At 43.5% G+C, this 19,378-nt stretch overlaps 1 long non-coding RNA gene across 1 annotated transcript; it reads right to left on the reverse strand.

Annotated features, from left to right (window-relative positions):
- Positions 1-203: 203 nt before the first annotated feature.
- On the reverse strand, positions 204-955 carry LOC127323799 (uncharacterized). The gene is made up of 2 exons (XR_011749074.1): positions 847-955; positions 204-762 (listed from the first exon to the last, which is right to left on the reverse strand). It is a non-coding gene; the product is annotated as an uncharacterized lncRNA (long non-coding RNA).
- Between the last annotated feature and the right edge of the window lie 18,423 nt (positions 956-19,378).

A 19,378-nucleotide genomic window follows, 5' to 3' on the forward strand; every position in this document is an offset into this window, starting at 1 on the left:
GATTCCTGAGAATCAGAAGCAGTCTGTTTGTTTACCCTGCTGTGAGATCTGAGAATCAAAATCTGTCTGTTTGTTTACTTTGCTGTTTGGACAGCTTTATGGACCAAAATTAATATAAAATGTATGTTATGGTTTCATTTGTGCGTGCTCTAGTTATTGCTTCTGCCGGGGTTTCATCGAAATGACAAGTATGTATACAAATATTTAAGAAATTGAAACCATCATCCAAAATGCACGTTCAATTACCAACCATCATGCAAAACGTACATCAACCATAACCCGAAAGTAGTGCGTAAAACTAAACTTCATCTGTAGCTGCCAATAATCCATCAGCTATTCTCTCCCTGGTTACTTTCATGAGAGCATCATCACCATGCATAATGTTAGATACCCGACCAGTAGGTGGAGGTAGTAGATCCCCTGGCATGTAGTACTCATCACGGTCACATCTATCAAACTCTTTATCTCTCAAGTGGCTATCCCTGATAAAATTATGAAGTGCCATACAAGCAACAATGATCAAAGCTTGCTTGTCACAGGGGTAAGATGGCATATGTAATAAAATATGCCACTTCATCTTTAACACACCAAATGCACGCTCAATGACATTGCGTAGCGACGAATGGGCATGGTTAAAGATTTCTTTTTTACCATTGGGGGGGTCACCATGGATAAATTCTGGCACATGGTATTTAGTCGACTTGTATGGAGCTAGATACCCCTCACAATTTGGATAACCCGAATCAACAAGATAGTACCTACCTGAAAAAACAACACGTGTATTGTTATATGATGTAGTATTGTATTATGGTAATGTAATAATCCAAGAAATAATTGTAATGTTACCTTTCGGCGGGTGTGGAAACTTAGCTGCATACTTCACCAAAGTGTCCTTAAATATCCTTGTGTCATGTGCCGACCCTGGCATCCCGCAACTACAGAGGTGAATCTCATATCAAAGTCGCACAATAGAGTAAAACTTACTTCTCCCATTTTCTTCCACCAATCATCATCAGCTACCACGGTGTTCGCTTCATCATTCCAACCTAAACCTGTTGTCTTGTTCTTGAAGGTCATCCAATTGGTGTACTCCTTCTTCATACTATCCCATTTATTTTTGAATTGTTGTTTGTTATAATCTCTCCTTGTTTCTCTAAAAAAACCTTCAGCAAGGTTTTTGTAACCAACGGGACTCAGAAACTTCAGAGGCCTATTCCCCTTTTCTTTCTCAATCACACAAAGTTTGCAAAATATAGCAGTAGCTTCCGCATCCCAAATTGCTTTCTCTTTTGCCATCTATATGTGTATACGATTAAATTAAATTTACACAAACATAAGCTAGAAGTGAACAACATAGCAGTACTATTCATATGTGAAAAAATTCTAACAGAGAGCACTTTCTAACATCATGTACATGTAGCAGTGAACAACCATCTATATGATACAACCATCTATATGATCAGTGACGGAGCGATACACAAACTAAATAAGAGAGAGCGTACAAAATATCATACTCTATTGTAATATATTTAAGATTGGGCGGATAGATATTTAGGAGCAAACAGATTGGGAATTTACATGCCATACGGGATTACATGAAGCTGCTAAAACGGAAGAGAAAGAAGTTGCTTGATACGCGTACAACACGCGTCCGTTGGGAACCCCAAGAGGAAGGTGTGATGCGTACAGCGGCAAGTTTTCCCTCAGTATGAAACCAAGGTTTATCGAACCAGTAGGAGCCAAGAAGCACGTTGAAGGTTGATGGCGGCGGGATGTAGTGCGGCGCAACACCAGAGATTCCGGCGCCAACGTGGAACCTGCACAACACAACCAAAGTACTTTGCCCCAACGAAACAGTGAGGTTGTCAATCTCACCGGCTTGCTGTAACAAAGGGTTAACCGTATTGTGTGGAAGATGATTGTTTGCAGAAAACAGTAGAAACGATATTGCAGTAGATTGTATTTCAGTATAGAGAATTGGACCGGGGTCCACAGTTCACTAGAGGTGTCTCTCCCATAAGATAAACAGCATGTTGGGTGAACAAATTACAGTTGGGCAATTGACAAATAGAGAGGGCATGACCATGCACATACATATTATGATGAGTATTGTGAGATTTAATTGGGCATTACGACAAAGTACATAGACCGCTATCCAGCATGCATCTATGCCTAAAAAGTCCACCTTCAGGTTATCATCCGAACCCCCTCCAGTATTAAGTTGCTAACAACAGACAATTGCATTAAGTATTGCGCGTAATGTAATCAGTGACTACATCCTTGAACATAGCACCAATGTTTTATCCCTAGTGGCAACAGCACATCCATAACCTTAGAGGTTCTTGTCACCCCTCCAGATTCACGGAGACATGAACCCACTATCGAGCATAAATACTCCCTCTTGGAGTTACTAGCATCAACTTGGCCAGAGCATCTACTAATAACGGAGAGCATGCAAGATCATAAACAACACATAGACATAACTTTGATAATCAACATAACAAGTATTCTCTATTCATCGGATCCCAACAAACGCAACATATAGAATTACAGATAGATGATCTTGATCATGTTAGGCAGCTCACAAGATCCGACAATTAAGCACAATGGGGAGAAGACAACCATCTAGCTACTGCTATGGACCCATAGTCCAGGGGTAGACTACTCACACATCACTCCGGAGGCGACCATGGCGGCGTAGAGTCCTCCGGGAGATGAATCCCCTCTCCGGCAGGGTGCCGGAGGCGATCTCCTGAATCCCCCGAGATGGGATTGGCGGCGGCGGCGTCTCGATGGGTTTTCCGTATCGTGGCTCTCGATGCGGGGGTTTCGCGACGGAGGCTTTAAGTAGGCGGAAGGGCAGGTCAGGAGGCGGCACGAGGGGCCCACACCACAGGGCCGCGCGGCCAAGGGGGGGCCGCGCCGCCCTAGGGTGTGGCCACCTCGTGGCCCCACTTCGTCTCCTCTTCGGTCTTCTGGAAGCTTCGTGGCAAAATAGGACCCTGGGCGTTGATTTCGTCCAATTCCGAGAATATTTCGTTACTAGGATTTCTGAAACCAAAAACAGCAGACAAAGAATCGCTCTTCGGCATCTTGTTAATAGGTTAGTTCCAGAAAATGCACAAATATGACATAAAGTGTGCATAAAACATGTAGATAACATCAATAATGTGGCATGGAACATAAGAAATTATCGATACGTTGGAGACGTATCAGCATCCCCAAGCTTAGTTCTGCTCGTCCCGAGCAGGTAAAACGATAACAAAGATAATTTCTGGAGTGACATGCCATCATAACCTTGATCATACTATTTGTAAAGCATATGTAGTGAATGCAGCGATCAAAACAATGTATATGACATGAGTAAACAAGTGAATCATATAGCAAAGACTTTTCATGAATAGTACTTCAAGACAAGCATCAATAAGTCTTGCATAAGAGTTAACTCATAAAGCAATAATTCAAAGTAAAGGCATTGAAGCTACACAAAGGAAGATTAAGTTTCAGCGGTTGCTTTCAACTTATAACATGTATATCTCATGGATATTGTCAACATAGAGTAATATAACAAGTGCAATATGCAAATATGTAGGAATCAATGCACAGTTCACACAAGTGTTTGCTTCTTGAGGTGGAGAGAAATAGGTGAACTGACTCATCAATGAAAGTAAAAGAATGGTCCTCCATAGAGGAAAATCATTGATTGCTATATTTGTGCTAGAGCTTTGATTTTGAAAACATGAAACAATTTTGTCAACGGTAGTAATAAAGCATATGTATCATGTAAATTATATCTTACAAGTTGCAAGCCTCATGCATAGTATACTAATAGTGCCCGCACCTTGTCCTAATTAGCTTGGACTACCGGATCATCACAATGCACATGTTTTAACCAAGTGTCACAAAGGGGTACCTCTATGCCGCCTGTACAAAGGTCTAAGGAGAAAGCTCGCATTGGATTTCTCGCTATTGATTATTCTCAACTTAGACATCCATACCGGGACAACATAGACAACAGATAATGGACTCCTCTTTTATGCATAAGCATGTAACAACAATTAATAATTTTCTCATATGAGATTGAGGATATTGTCCAAAACTGAAACTTCCACCATGGATCATGGCTTTAGTTAGCGGCCCAATGTTCTTCTCTAACAATATGCATGCTTAACCATAAGGTGGTAGATCTCTCTTACTTCAGACAAGACGAACATGCATAGCAACTCACATGAAATTCAACAAAGAGTAGTTGATGGCGTCCCCAGTGAACATGGTTATCGCACAACAAGCAACTTAATAAGAGATAAAGTGCATAAGTACATATTCAATACCACAATAGTTTTTAAGCTATTTGTCCCATGAGCTATATATTGCAAAGGTGAATGATGGAATTTTAAAGGTAGCACTCAAGCAATTTACTTTGGAATGGCGGAAAATACCATGTAGTAGGTAGGTATGGTGGACACAAATGGCATAGTGGTTGGCTCAAGTATTTTGGATGCATGAGAGGTATTCCCTCTCGATACAAGGTTTAGGCTAGCAAGGCTTATTTGAAACAAACACAAGGATGAACCGGTGCAGCAAAACTCACATAAAAGACATATTGTAAACATTATAAGACTCTACACCGTCTTCCTTGTTGTTCAAACTCAATACTAGAAATTATCTAGACCTTAGAGAGACCAAATATGCAAACCAAATTTTAGCATGCTCTATGTATTTCTTCATTGATGGGTGCAAAGCATATGGTGCAAGAGCTTAAACATGAGCACAACAATTGCCAAGTATCACATTACCCAAGACATTTACAGCAATTACTACATGTATCATTTTCCAATTCCAACCATATAATAATTTAACGAAGAAGAAACTTCGCCATGAATACTATGAGTAGAGCCTAAGGACATACTTGTCCATATGATACAGCGGAGCGTGTCTCTCTCCCATAAAGTGAATGCTAGGATCCATTTTATTCAAACAAAACAAAAACAAACCGACGCTCCAAGCAAAGCACATAAGATGTGATGGAATAAAAATATAGTTTCAGGGGAGGAACCTGATAATGTTGTCGATGAAGAAGGGGATGCCTTGGGCATCCCCAAGCTTAGACGCTTGAGTCTTCTTAGAATATGCAGGGGTGAACCACCGGGGCACCCCCAAGCTTAGAGCTTTCACTCTCCTTGATCATGTTGCATCATACTCCTCTCTTGATCCTTGAAAACTTCCTCCACACCAAACTTAGAACAACTCATTAGAGGGTTAGCAACAATAAAAATTAACATGTTCAGAGGTGACACAATCATTCTTAACACTTCTGGACATTGCATAAAGCTACTGGACATTAATGGATCAAAGAAATTTATCCGACATAGCAAAAGAGGCAATGCGAAATAAAAGGCAGAATCTGTCAAAACAGAACAGTTCGTATTGACGAATTTTATCAAGGCACCAGACTTGCTCAAATGAAAATGCTCAAATTAAATGAAAGTTGCGTACGTATCTGAGGATCACTCACGTAAATTGGCATAATTTTCTGAGTTACCTACAGAGAAAACAGCCCAGATTCGTGACAGCAAAGAAATCTGTTTCTGCGCAGTAATCCAAATCTAGTATGAACTTTTCTATCAACGACTTTGCTTGGCACAACAAAACACTAAACTAAGATAAGGAGGCGTTGCTACAGTAGTAAACAACTTCCAAGACACAAAATAAAAACAAAGTACTGTAGGTAAAAACATGGGTTGTCTCCCATAAGCGCTTTTCTTTAACGCCTTTCAGCTAGGCGCAGAAAGTGTGTATCAAGTATTATCAAGAGACAAAGTATCAACATCATAATTTGTTCTAATAATAGAATCAAAAGGTAACTTCATTCTCTTTCTAGGGAAGTGTTCCATACCTTTCTTGAGAGAAAATTGATATTTAATATTACCTTCCTTCATATCAATAGTAGCACCAACAGTTCGAAGAAAAGGTCTTCCCAATATGATGGGACAAGATGCATTGCATTCAATATCCAAGACAACAAAATCAACGGGGACAAGGTTGTTATTAACGGTAATGCGAACATTATCAACTTTCCCCAAAGGTTTCTTTGTAGAATGATCAGCAAGATTAACATTCAAATAACAATTTTTCAGCGGTGGCAAGTCAAGCATATTATAAATTTTCTTAGGCATAACAGAAATACTTGCACCAAGATCACATAAAGCATTACAATCAAAATCTTTAACCTTCATCTTAATGATGGGCTCCCAACCATCCTCTAGCTTTCTAGGAATAGAGGCTTCGCGCTCTAGTTTCTCTTCTCTAGCTTTTATGAGAGCATTTGTAATATGTTGCGTGAAAGCCAAATTTATAGCACTAGCATTAGGACTTTTAGCAAGTTTTTGCAAGAACTTTATAACTTCAGAGATGTGGCAATCATCAAAATTCAAACCATTATAATCTAAAGCAATGGAATCATCATCCCCAATGTTGGAAAAAATTTCAGCAGTTTTATCACGACGATTTCAGCAGTTTTAGCAGTTTCAGGCAGTTTCTCGCGCTTTGCATTAGAAGTGGAAACATTGCTAACACCAATTCTTTTATTATTAATAGTAGGAGGTGCAGCAACATGTGTAGCATTAGCATTACTAGTCGTGGTAACAGTCCAAACTTTAGCTACATTCTTCTCTTTAGCTAGTTTTTCATTTTCTTCTCTATCCCACCTAGCACGCAGTTCAGCCATCAATCTTATATTCTAATTAATTCTAACTTGGATGGCATTTGCTGTAGTAACAATTTTATTATGATGATTCTCATTAGGCATAACTTTCGATTTCAAAAGATCAACATCGTGACAAGACTATCGACTTTAGAAGCAAGTATATCAATTTTCCCAAGCTTTTCTTCAACAGATTTGTTAAAAGCAGTTTGTGTACTAATAAATTCTTTAAGCATGGCTTCGAGTCCAGGGGGTGTGTTCCTATTATTGTTGTAAGAATTCCCATAAGAATTACCATAGCCGTTGCCATTATTATAAGGATATGGCCTATAGTTGTTACTAGAATTGTTCCGGTAAGCATTGTTGTTGAAATTATTATTTTTAATGAAGTTTACATCAACATGTTCTTCTTGTGCAACCAATGAAGCTAACGGAACATTATTAGGATCAATATTAGTCCTATCATTCACAAGCATAGACATAATAGCATCAATCTTATCACTCAAGGAAGAGGTTTCTTCGACAGAATTTACCTTCTTACCTTGTGGAGCTCTTTCCGTGTGCCATTCAGAGTAGTTGATCATCATATTATCAAGAAGCTTTGTTGCTTCACCAAGAGTGATGGACATAAAGGTACCTCCAGCAGCTGAATCCAATAAATTCCACGAAGAAAAATTTAGTCCTGCAAAGAAGGTTTGGATGATCATCCAAGTAGTCAGTCCATGGGTTGGGCAATTTTTAACCAGAGATTTCATTCTTTCCCATGCTTGTGCAACATGTTCAGTATCTAATTGTTTAAAATTCATTATGGTACTTCTCAAAGATATAATTTTAGCAGGGGGATAATATCTACCAATAAAAGCATCCTTGCATTTAGTCCATGAATCAATACTATTCTTAGGCAGAGATAGCAACCAATCTTTAGCTCTTCCTCTTAATGAGAAAGGGAACAATTTTAATTTTATAATGTCACCATCTACATCTTTATACTTTTGCATCTCACACAATTCAACAAAATTATTAAGATGGGCAGCAGCATCATCGGAACTAACACCAGAAAATTGCTCTCGCATAACAAGATTCAGTAAAGCAGGTTTAATTTCAAAGAATTCTGCTGTAGTAGCAGGTGGAGCAATAGGTGTGCATAAGAAATCATTATTATTTGTGGTTGTGAAGTCACACAACTTAGTATTTTCAGGGGTACCCATTTTAGCAACAGTAAATAAAGCAAACTAGATAAAGTAAATGCAAGTAACTAATTTTTGTGTTTTTGATATAGCAAACAAGATAGCAAGTAAAGTAAAACTAGCAACTAATTTTTTTGTATTTTGATTTAGTGCAGCAAACAAAGTAGTAAATAAAACTAAGCAAGACAAAAACAAAGTAAAGAGATTGGGAAGTGGAGACTCCCCTTGCAGCGTGTCTTGATCTCCCCGGCAACGGCGCCAGAAAAAGTTGCTTGATACGCGTACAACACGCGTCCGTTGGGAACCCCAAGAGGAAGGTGTGATGCGTACAGCGGCAAGTTTTCCCTCAGTATGAAACCAAGGTTTATCGAACCAGTAGGAGCCAAGAAGCACGTTGAAGGTTGATGGCGGCGGGATGTAGTGCGGCGCAACACCAGAGATTCCGGCGCCAACGTGGAACCTGCACAACACAACCAAAGTACTTTGCCCCAACGAAACAGTGAGGTTGTCAATCTCACTGGCTTGCTGTAACAAAGGGTTAACCGTATTGTGTGGAAGATGATTGTTTGCGTAAAAACAAGAGAACAAAGATTGCAAGAGATTGTATTTCAGTATAGAGAATTGGACCGGGGTCCACAGTTCACTAGAGGTGTCTCTCCCATAAGATAAACAACATGTTGGGTGAACAAATTACAGTTGGGCAATTGACAAATAGAGAGGGCATGACCATGCACATACATATTATGATGAGTATTGTGAGATTTAATTGGGCATTATGACAAAGTACATAGACCGCTATCCAGCATGCATCTATGCCTAAAAAGTCCACCTTCAGGTTATCATCCGAACCCCCTCCAGTATTAAGTTGCTAACAATAGACAATTGCATTAAGTATTGCGCGTAATGTAATCAGTGACTACATCCTTGAACATAGCACCAATGTTTTATCCCTAGTGGCAACAACACATCCATAACCTTAGAGGTTCTTGTCACCCCTCCAGATTCACGGAGACATGAACCCACTATCGAGCATAAATACTCCCTCTTGGAGTTACTAGCATCAACTTGGCCAGAGCATCTACTAATAATGGAGAGCATGCAAGATCATAAACAACACATAGACATAACTTTGATAATCAACATAACAAGTATTCTCTATTCATCGGATCCCAACAAACGCAACATATAGAATTATAGATAGATGATCTTGATCATGTTAGGCAGCTCACAAGATCCGACAATTAAGCACAATGGGGAGAAGACAACCATCTAGCTACTGCTATGGACCCATAGTCCAGGGATAGACTACTCACACATCACTCCGGAGGCGACCATGGCGGCGTAGAGTCCTCCGGGAGATGAATCCCCTCTCCGGCAGGGTGCCGGAGGCGATCTCCTGAATCCCCCGAGATGGGATTGGCGGCGGCGGCGTCTCGCAAGGTTTTCCGTATCGTGGCTCTCGGTACCGGGGGTTTCGCGACAGAGGCTTTAAGTAGGCGGAAGGGCAGGTCAGGAGGCGGCACGAGGGGCCCACACCACAGGGCCGCGCGGCCAAGGGGGGGCCGCGCCGCCCTAGGGTGTGGCCACCTCGTGGCCCCACTTCGTCTCCTCTTCGGTCTTCTGGAAGCTTCGTGGCAAAATAGGACCCTGGGCGTTGATTTCGTCCAATTCCGAGAATATTTCGTTACTAGGATTTCTGAAACCAAAAACAGCAAAAACAAAGAATCGGCTCTTCGGCATCTTGTTAATAGGTTAGTTCCAGAAAATGCACGTATATGACATAAAGTGTGCATAAAACATGTAGATAACATCAATAATGTGGCATGGAACATAAGAAATTATCGATACGTTGGAGACGTATCATGTAGCTGTTGAGCGATACACATCATGGAATCAGGGGACGTTACTACTGCCACCTCTGTTCATTTTGTGGGACTGCATGGTCATTTTCTAGAGATTGTAGCATTCAATAGTGGGTACGCATAGCTGAAGTCTTGGACTTACAAAAAACCTGTGAGTCGCTTGACTACACAGCCACTGTATATGATACAATTCTAACTAGCAGTGAACAACCAATTGATACAATTCTAACAGGGAGCATTTTCTAACTAGCAGTGAACAACCATCTATATGATACAATTGTAACAGAGAGCGTTTTCTAACAGCATGTACATGTGAAAAATTTACAGAGAGCAAAGCACAGATTATAACAAGAAACACACTTTCTAACCTTCACAGGGAGGTGCCGGAGGGAATTGGAGCTGCAGCCTGACGTGGTAGAGCGGAGCGAGTAGACGGAGGCCGGAGGTGCGGACCGAGTCGACGGCGGCCGGAGGTGCGGATCGGACTCGACGGCGGCCGGTGGAGCGAAGCGGGGCCCTTAGGTGACGGCCGGTGGAGCGGAGCAGAGACGTTAGGCGGCGGCCGGAGGAACAGGTGGGAGCCGGTGGAGCGGGGCGGGATCCGGCGGCGGCCGGAGGAGAGGGAGCCGGCCGCGGCCGGAGGAGCTGTAGCCTGCGGCGGAACTCCCGGGGCAGGCGGCTACGTGAGGGGCATGGGGGAAGAGATCGTGAGGAGTTAGCGATAAAAGGAGGCCGCTGAAAAAACGTTTCGGCCCAAACGCTCGGGAATCACCTATTTTGCTACTTCTGGGATTCTGGGTCCTCTGTGTGTATTTGTTTAGAATCAATTCTACATAATCTGGATATTGTGGGACTGTTTGTTTCAGATTCTAATTCTACAATAGCTAGAATCTAAGAATCAAGAATTTAAGCCCAAACAAAGGGGTACTTAGAGAAGCTGGTTTCATCAAGGAATTACATACAGAAGCCACATGGGTAGCTAACCCAGTGCTGGTGCCGAAGAAAAACACGAAAGTCCTTTGCATGTGCGTCGACTTCACGTGTCTCGATAAACATTGTCCAAAGGATCACTTTCCCCTCCCGAGGATCGATCAAATTATCGATTCCACGGCAGGATGTGAACGTCTTTCCTTCCTGGATGCTTATTCTGGTTATAACCAGATCAGATTAAAAGAAGAAGATGAAGTCAAAACAGCGTTCATCACACCTTACGGCGTGTTTTGCTATCGAACAATGCCCTTTGGTTTGAAAAACGCGGGAGCAACATATCAGCGGATGATGCAGAAGTGCCTAGCAACACAGATCGGGAAAAACGTACAAGTATACATCGACGACGTTGTCATAACATCAAAAAAAAGGGACACGCTAATCAAGGACTTGAAGGAAACTTTCAACAATCTCGATAAATTCTGTCTCAAGCTGAACCCGACAAACTGTTCTTTTGGCGTTCCTGCAGGAGAACTTCTCGGGTTCTTAGTTTCAGCAAGAGGGATTGAAGCAAATCCTGATAAAATCCAGGCCATCGTAACAATGAGAAAGCCAACAAAGTTAAAAGAAATACAACAGCTAACCGGGCGAGTCGCAACTTTAAGTAGATTCGTCGCCAGGTTGGGGGAAAAGGCGTTACCGTTTTATGCCTTGATCAAGCAGGGAGAGAAGTTCCAGTGGAACGAAAAAGCAGACAGAGCCTTTGAAGATCTCAAACGAAAAATCTCGACACCACCAATCTTGGTGGCGCTGAAAGAGAAGGAACCTCTGTTGTTATACATTGCGGCCACACCTCAGGTGGTAAGCATAGTACTTGTCGTTGAAAGAGAGGAAGAAGGAAAACTTACATGGAGTGCAGAGGCCAGTATACTTCGTCAGCGAAGTTTTATCGCCTTCAAAACAGAGGTATCCTCGGTATCAAAAGCTAGCATATGGAGTGTTTACAACCGCAAGAAAATTGCGGCACTATTTTTCGGCACACCCGATAATAGTGGTCAATGAGGCGCCCTTGTCTAATATACTCAACAATCCAGAAGCTACGGGTCGTGTCTCCCTTTGGGGAATAGAACTTTCCCCTCGGGACATCACATATGAAAAAAGAAAGGCAATAAAGTCGCAGATTCTACCAGACTTCATCGCAGAGTGGATGGAGTTACAAAATACAGGACCACCGGATTTATCGAGAACTTGGACTATGAACTTCGACGGGTCCAAGAGATTAGAGGGAGCTGGAGCAGGCGTGATACTAATATCACCTGAGGGCGACAAGCTGAAGTATGTCTTGAGGATGACGTTCCCAAACGCATCTAACAATGAGGCAGAATACGAAGCTCTCATACACGGGATGAAGATGGCAAAAGCTTGTGGCGCAACTCGACTAAAAATCTTTGGCGACTCGCAGTTGGTGGCTCAGCAAGTCATGAACCAATGTGATGCAGTCAATGACAGTATGATAGCATACAAGGAAGTGTACAATGAGCTTGAGAAGTTGTTTGATGGATGCGAAGTAAACCACATCAGCAGGCTGAGCAATGATGAAGCCGACGTTCTTGCAAACATCGGGTCACAATGCCTCGCAATTCCACCAGGCGTATTCTGGGAAGAGATAGCAGAGAGATCTACGAAGTCGACAAAACCAAAAAAGAAGGAGAAAGACAAGAAACCCTCGGGGGCTACCAAAGAAGCACCAGAGGAAGAAGAAGAAGAGGAACATGACTTGGTGATGATGGTGCAGATACCTAGGATGCAGGTCTATATATCATACATCCTAAAGCAAGAGATACCCGACGATCCAGTGGAAGCAAGGCGAGTTATTAGGCGATCGAAGGCCTTTACTGTGGTTAAAGGGGAGTTATTCAAACGAAGTATTTCGGGAGTACTACAAAGATGCGTTACACCCTAAGAAGGAAGGATGATCTTGAAGGATGTACACGAAGGAATCTGCGGCCATCACGCAAGCAGTCGAGCTATTGCAGCCAAGGTTTTCAGAGCCGGATTCTACTGGTTGACAGCAATAGAGGATGCAAAGGAGATAGTACGAACTTGTGACGCGTGCCAGAGATTCGCCTCGAAACCTCATTCTCTGGCAGCAGAACTGATGCCAATACCATTGTCTTGGCCCTTTGCTCAATGGGGCCTCGATATGGTGGGGAAGTTACATAAAGCTTCGCCAGGAGGATACGAGTATATGCTCGTAGCTGTCGATAAATTCACTAAATGGATAGAAGCCAAGCCGATAAATTCACCAGATGGAGCATCTGCCATCAAGTTTGTGAAAAGCATCGTCTTCAGGTTTGGAGTGCCTAATAGCATCGTCACGGACAATGGCAGCAACTTCACATCCAAGGAATTCAAGGCATATTGTGCAGAGGTAGGCATCAAACTACACTTTGCATCAGTTGCGCACCCGCAAACCAATGGCCAAGTCGAAAAAGCCAATGGTATTATCTGCAACGATATCAAAAAGCGCTTGTTAGGACCACTGGAAAAAGCTCGACACACCTGGCCAGAGGAGTTGCCGAGTGTATTATGGAGTATCCGAACAACACCAAATACAGCGACACAGGAAACTCCGTTTTTTCTGGTCCATGGAGCTGACGCAGTGCTGCCAATCGAAATAGAGCATGATTCCCAGAGAGTCACAGAATATGACGAGGAAACTTCAAGAAGAGCATTGGAGGATGATGTCGATGCACTAGATGAAGCTCGAGATGAAGTACTATCACGGGTCACCAAATATCAGCAAGACTTGAAAAATTATCATAGTCGACGCTTGAGACCAAGGTCCTTTCAGGTGGGAGATCTAGTTCTACGACTCAACCAACAAGGTACTGAAAAACTCGAGTCACCATGACTTGGTCCTTACATCGTCACAGAAGTCATCGAAGGAGGAGCATACAGAATCAAGGACAAGAAGTCAGGGGCTCCCGAGAAAAACCCCTGGAACGTGGCACAGCTAAGACGTTTTTACGCTTAGTGTCGAAATATAGTCCTCCTCGTAAAAATACAATGTACTGAAACACCCGCGAGTTTTCAGACGCACTCTTTTCCTTTTTCGGTGCACCGAGTGGGGCCGGGAAAGGTTTTTAATGAGGCGGGCTCGCGGGGCTGCAATATAATAAATATAGTTGAGATATATATTTCTTCGATAGGCCCGGGGGCTTGTGCTTAAGACTTGCAATATATATTTCCGAAAAATATTTCGCCTTGGTGCACAAACACCTCGCAAAATAAACAAAGATACAAGATAGCAATCAACAACAAGGCACGGGGTCTCGTACCCGCAGATATAGCATATTCAATATAATTTAGTTGCCTTGGTTCAAAACCTCGCACATACAATAAAGAAAATCGCCACCGAGACACTCGGGGGCTTGATGAGGAAAAATAAAAACATTTATTGGCTTTACAATATAGAACATGTTCACAACATACAAGAGACAACTCTCGAGAAAAATTCAACGTGACAAGAGAAAAAGAAAAATCAATTATGGCCTAGTATATTGTCTATGGTCATCAGATTTGAAGTACGAGTACTGTGTTCAGCATAGCTGCCTTTCACGAAGAATTCAGAATCCATCCGAAGAAGTTCATCCATCATATCTTCTGCTACAAGGGTTACATAATCATCAATTTTGCCAACATCCCTTTTCCTTTTCGCCATCTTCGCCAAGCACTTGGTAACAATTTGGCTCATATCAAACTTGGGATGGAAGATTTTGATCATCATCATAGCAAACCTGGCGCCAGCAGAAAGTTGCGCCCGAACAAAGCCATGGATTTTCGGAGCATCTCGAAATTTTTTCATCAAGCCAAGAAGAGTATCGGGTGCCTCGTTCCGAGGAAACATCATTTTGTAAACCAAAGATAATGTTCTAGTATAGAAATCCAGGAAATCGCGAACCTGGCAGGTGCGGTCTTGAAATCTGACAATTTGTCGGGTCCGTTCTGGAGTGGCCCAGAACAGACAACCATGGTCAAGGGAAAGATTGACGAGCAGGTTGGTCCTCGTGTTTACCCTTTCATCTTCAGCCGCAGCATCGAGAAAGGAACCTATTTGACGACAGCACGAAAATCTCAAAAAGGATACATCAGAAAGATAGAAGGAGCTTTGGTTCAAAATAAAATACCGGATATATCGGCAGCAGCCTCATTCATCAATTCAAGCATGGAATTCTCTCGAGCAGTTGCTTTCTCAGCTTCAGAAACGGCGGTTTCCTTAGCAGCCATGGCCTCTTGAGCTTGTTGAAGTGCAATTTTTTCTGCTTCGGAGGCCTTGCGAGATTTTTCCATCATCACAAGTGTTTGCCTCTTCGCATACTGAAGCTGTTGCCGAAGTTCTTCCAAGTCTTGCGACAAATTCTCACTCGAGGAATTTTCACCAAGTTCAGTATTAACGAGAACTTTCCTCGAGCAAGAAGAAGTAGGCAAAATATCGGAAGGAGCATGAGTTGGAGTATAGTTATCAAATATCAACTGAAATTAAAAAGAGTCAACATCAATCATCAAGCAAAATAGAATTCCATTGATTCTCAGAATAATTACAAGACATTACAATGGAGCTAGTGGGAAAAGTGTCGCCAAAAGCTACTTTGGCGACGGCAGCAAAAGAAAGAAAGAAAAAGAGGAAAAAAGGGGAGGAAAGACAAGGTGGTCTACTGGACCTCCGGTTTGGATGAACTTGGAGCCGGAGTTGGCTTGCACCCAAGATAGGCGAGGACCTTCTTCAAGTTTGGTTTTGCAGCCTTGATCAGCGACTGCCACTTTTTGGTCTCCATCTCTTGCGTGTCGCCAACCTTGGTCCAGTCAATATTCTGTTGGCTATCGGCAACTAAGGCGATGGTACCTTCCACGCCAACCTTCAAACTTTCTTCGCGAAGTTTGAGCCCAAGGTTTTCGGCAGTATTGAAGCATTTGGCGAGGGCAAGGAATGGCGTGGGTTGCTCCTTCTTCGGGAAGAAGTAGGGATAAAGACGCGACAACCCCGCCTCAGCTTCGGCAAGGCCGTCGCGTGCCTCGTCTCCATGAATCTCCAGAAGAGAAAGCGCTTCAAGAAGGGGATCATTTTCGGGATCACTAATTCATATTCTTGACCCGTCTTTCCTGCTAAGACAAAAGTTTATCGATAAGAAAGCAAGATAGAAGAAGTTCAAAGCAGTCAAAACAGTTTGGGCACTTACTGACGAAACGACGACTTTGCGACGCCAGGCGCTTGATAATCGCCTCCTCGCGAGCAGATTGTTCAGAAATGCGCTCGCTTAGAGAGTTTTCCGCCTCATGAAGTCTCTTTCGAAGGTCCTCGACGGTGGTGGCCTCTGCCTTAGCCTTTTTGGCATCTGCTTCAGCTTCCTTGCGAGCTTTTTCACTTTGCTCCAGTTTGCGAGCAAGTGTGTCAGCACGATTTTTAGCTTCCGCAAGATCGGCTGAAAGAGCAGTCGACAATATTGACTATGGCAACAAGAATTAAGAGGAAGGAAATGCAATTGAGAAAAAGATAGCAAGATAGTACCTTTCAGCTGGTTTGAAAGATCACGGTACCCGACGAATTGGGTACCGAGATGGAAAAACTCCTTCATCAAAGGCTAGAGAAACCCAAAGAAAGAAAAGTCAAAAATATAGTGCGGGAAAAATTCAGCGGCAAATAAGGAAAAAGAGGCAACAAACAAAAGAGTAACGGATAAAACTTACGTCATTCAGTGAAGAAGTCATGAAACCACCACTTAATTGGGTGGGTTCTTTGACTGGTTCAATTCTGGCCTTCTTCGGTGAAGGGGCTCGGGGGCTTGCAGGTGGAGTCGGATGCTCGACGTTATATTGAGGAGGCGAAGTTTCCTCCACGTCAGGCTGAGCATCCGACACAACTAAAGTACGTGACGTGCTCGTTCGAGCAGCCACGACAATAGGCGGATTTTCTTCCTCGTCGTCACTGCAATAAAACATCGACAATATAAGCAAAACGACGACAAGAATTTTCCAAGATGAACAACAAAGGATAGTGACTTACGAGCTGACGAGGGCATCTAAAAAAGGGTCGAAAGCTTTCTTCCCTTCGGAAGGACCAGCTTCTTCGGCTTTGGAGGTGCCGGAATCTTCGACTTCATTCCTCTTCCTTTTGTTCTTTGGAGAAATAGCAGGAGGAGGAGAAGGTACTGAGGCAGTGCCTTCAGATTCAGTCTCATTTTCAGAGGATACCGCAGATTTTCGGGAAACTGCGGCTTCACTCTCAGGGCGAGAAGTACCCTGGTTGTCGTCGATGACAACGGCCCGTTCTTCGACTTCCCCACCTTCGGGAAGGGGAGGAAGAGAAACAAGATCCGGATGGTTCTACAAAACAGAAGAATGTCGACAAGAAAGTCATGCAAAGGATGTCAACAAAAACAAAAAAAGTAGTCGATAAAAAAAGTAGTTGACAAGAAAGTTCACACGAGAAATTACCTCAGGGAGAGGGTTGGTGGCGCTATACGGCTTTACGCGGCAAGCCGAGGGGACAGGATCTTTCTTGTTGAGGGAGGAGATTTTTCGGACAAGTTTTTCTAAGTCCTTGACCGGCAAATCCACTGACAAGCGATCCACATCTTTGTCGCCAGCATACTTCCAGAGGGGATTTTTGCGAGCTTGCAGAGGCTGCACTCTAATCCTAAGGAAATACGCTGTGATTTGGATACCCGATAACTCTTGGCCACGGGTATTCTGAAGCTCGTGGATGCGAGTCATCAGTGCCTCTGTCGCCGCTTTTTCTTCGGTGGTAGCCTCTGTATCCCAGGAACGTCGGCGACAGATTCTTTCGGCACCATCAAAAGGAGGAATATTGTCTTCAATAGACCCGTGGTTTTCCTCATGGATGTATAGCCATTTTTTGCGCCACCCTTGAACTGAATCAGGGAATTTGACATCGAAATATTCGACATCAGGGCGGACGCAGATAACGACGCCACCTATGTTATAGGCGACGTTGGTAGAGCCATTGTGGCGACAAAAGAAGAGACGCTTCCATAAAGCCCAGTTAGGCTGGACTCCAAGGAAGGACTCGCAGAGGGTGATAAAGATTGAGATGTGGAGTATGGAGTTGGGAGTGCGATGATGGAGTTGCAATCCATACATGAAAAGCAACCCTCGAAGGAAATTGTGAATAGGGGCAGAGAGGCCGCGGATAAGATGATCAACAAAACTAACCCGATACTCCATTGGAGGGGTTGGGTAGCTTTCCTCGCTGGGGAAGCGCAGCGCGTCTGGCTTCTTGCTGATCCCCAGTTTCTTCAGCAGGTTGATGTCCTGGGAGGTGATTTTGGATCTCTCCCACTCCGCGCTTCCAAGATCCGCGGCAGCCATTGCGGATTCTGGGGTGGTGTGCCTGGTGAGCTTGCGCGGTGGCATCAACAATGGCGGAGTAGCACAGGGCGAGCGAGGCGGAGCTCAAAGAACTATGGGCGCAAGAGAAGATTTTCGCAAAGGGAAGCAGAGGAGCGGCGCGAGCGAAAGTGTGGAAGGAGGAAGACGATGACCTTAAATAAAGGTGTGCTGAATCAACGCACCGTCGGATGAAGAAATCGTGCGGTGGACAAGGAGCTCGTAATTAAAGGGTAAAATGGCATTTTTACTTCAATGGAACAGAACAGGCGCTACAGTACGTGCGCCAGGAAAAGCGGAGGACGTGTGTCCCCCACTTGCACGACGTGTCAACAAGGCAGGGATAGCAGTACTCGAGTTTCTCGGATACAAAGATCATAGCTATCGTCAGCATTGAGGTCACTTTGACCAAAGGGAAAATCTCGACAAGTATGAAATAAGAAGATCGGCGGCAAGAAAAATTATTACTTCGGGAGCCTTTGATCAAATACAAGTTTTTGCCCAAATGCTCGGGGGCTACTTTGGAAAAAAGTAAAATTCGAGTATGACAATATAGAAATTGCGGGAGCCTATGATCAAACGCAAGCATTTGTTCATAGCCTCGGGGGCTATTCCCATCGGGAGCGCTGTTCGCGCACCCAGTAGATATAAAAGCTCGAGAAGGAACGACAATATAGCGGCATAAAGTGTGGAGCCTACAACCAAGTCCAAGTCCTTGGCTGTAGCCTCGGGGGCTACTCCCATCGGGAGCGCTGTTCGCGCACCCGATAGATATAAAACTTCGAGAAAGAATGACAATATAGCGACACGACGCATTAAGGTGTTGAGCCTACAACCAAGCACTAGTCCTTGGCTGTAGCCTCGGGGGCTACTCCCATCGGGAACGATGTTCGCGTGCCCGATGAAATTATAAAAAGAGAGAGAAAAAGAAGAAGAAAAAGGGAGCATATTTCGAGTTATGTAAATAACTCTACATATACTCCCATCGAGAGAACAATATAAGTCATCCGTTGACTCAATAAAATGTGCTATTCCAGCAGCCGAATAAGCACTCGACAATATATTCTCAGAATGCCAAAGTTGCGAATAATTTCTGAATGCCGCAAAACTTTGCGAAGGTAAGACCCCAGATCCGTTCTGCGTGGCGTGGCGCCGTCTCTGACGTCGGTTTGCTACTTTTTTCCGTATCAACAGATACGAAGAAAAACCCTAATGGACGCGTTAGGTACCCGATAAATATGACTGGGACTCGACAGAATGGTAAGACCTTAAGCGGCGCCTGTCGAAGTTTA

This window comes from Lolium perenne, chromosome 7 (assembly GCF_019359855.2).
Source record: "Lolium perenne isolate Kyuss_39 chromosome 7, Kyuss_2.0, whole genome shotgun sequence".
Lineage (NCBI taxonomy): Eukaryota > Viridiplantae > Streptophyta > Magnoliopsida > Poales > Poaceae > Lolium > Lolium perenne.